Source organism: Anastrepha obliqua, chromosome 5 (assembly GCF_027943255.1).
Source record: "Anastrepha obliqua isolate idAnaObli1 chromosome 5, idAnaObli1_1.0, whole genome shotgun sequence".
Classification (NCBI taxonomy): Eukaryota; Metazoa; Arthropoda; class Insecta; order Diptera; family Tephritidae; genus Anastrepha; species Anastrepha obliqua.
Genome location: NC_072896.1, coordinates 58,246,151 through 58,247,739, shown reverse-complemented (window position 1 = coordinate 58,247,739; position 1,589 = coordinate 58,246,151). Strand labels below are relative to the sequence as shown.

Genomic DNA, 1,589 nt, shown 5'->3' with positions numbered 1-1,589 from the left:
GTGAAACGAAAAAAGCGACCAACTTGGCTACGAAGCGTTATATGTTGATATAAAAGTAGCGACGAACTAAATAAAAATAACTTTTATTTTTTCTTGTGATTTGAACCAAGGATTTTGGATCGGAAGCTCACATTGCTAGTCGCTCGGCTACCGCGCCATGCTGTCGTCGCTGGCCTAAAAGTTATTTAGTTACGAAGCGTTATATTATATGTTGATATAAATAATTTTTGTGAGCGTGTAATTCTCAAAAGTTTTATTAGGTTTATTATTTAAAATGTATTGACTAGGTAGTGTGGTTATCAGCTTAACATCTGATAGATCCTCCATCGGAGGACAATAAATGTTAAACTGATTTTTGGAAATGGACGGAGTGTTTTATGGGCTTGCTCCTTCTCTGCCACAGGTTGACCCGGTATTGCAGTACCGCCGGGATTTCGGCTTTGAATAAATACAAGAAAAAATATACTAATACATTTAGCTTTGGTGGGAAGAGCCATAAATTTTTATATGAATACATGTAGACGAAAATGGAATTTTTTTTTTTTTGAAATTTGCATTGTAGGACATTTCTGATTATTTATTGAACAGTTTTTTGGTTTAGATACTGAAAGTCAGTTTAAGTGAATCGGTATAAATATTTCGTACATTAATTTTTCTGAGCGTGTAAATTCTCAAAAGGTTTATTAGAAAATCTATTGAAGTAGGTAGTGTGGTATCTGTTCCTATCAGCTTAACATCTGATAGATCCTCCATCGGAGGACAACAAATGTTAAACTAATTTTTGGAAATGCGCGGAGTGTTTTATGGGCTTGCTCCGCCTCTGCCACGGGTTGACCCGGTATTGCAGTACCGCCGGGATTTCAGCCTTGAATAAATACAAGAAAAAATATACTAATACATTTAGCTTTGGTGGGAAGAGCCATAAATTTTTATATGAATACATGTAGACGAAAATGGATTTTTTTTTTTTGAAATTTGCATTGTAGGACATTTCTGATTATTTATTTAATATATTGAAAACAGTTTTTTGGCTTTTCTATTTTTGGTTTAGATACTGAAAGTCAGTTTAAGTGAATCGGTATAAATATTTCGTACATTAATTTTTAAAGTGAAAACTTCTTTAGAATCGTTGGGAGTGATTTGGGAAAAAGTGAAACGAATTACATATAAACGTAGCGACGAACTAAATAACTTTTAGGCCAACACCGACAGTATGGCGCGATTGCCGAGCGGCTAGCAATGTGAGCTTCCGATTCAAAATTCTTGTTTCGAATCACAAGAAATAAATTTTTTTTTTTTTTTTGAAATTTGCATTGTAGGACATTTCTGATTATTTATTGAAAACAGTTTTTTGGATTTCAGCCTTGAATAAATACAAGAAAAAATATACTAATACATTTAGCTTTGGTGGGAAGAGACATAAATTTTTATATGAATACAAGTAGACGAAAATGGAAGAAATTTGTAAGTCTGTTTCTTCGGTCCGTTTGGGTATTTTTTTTGACAACATCGAAACCAAAGCATTTGTATCATATTTTATCTATCATAAGCCACTCGTATCATTTGTTGAAATTGAAAACATTGAGGAT

The 1,589-nt window shown here is 33.0% G+C and overlaps 2 pseudogenes; both read left to right on the top strand.

Moving 5' to 3' along the window:
• The first annotated feature begins 264 nt into the window (after positions 1-264).
• On the top strand, positions 265-448 carry LOC129249574 (U2 spliceosomal RNA; annotated as a pseudogene).
• Positions 449-688: 240 nt separating this feature from the next.
• Positions 689-874, top strand: LOC129249509 (U2 spliceosomal RNA; annotated as a pseudogene).
• Positions 875-1,589: the final 715 nt, after the last annotated feature.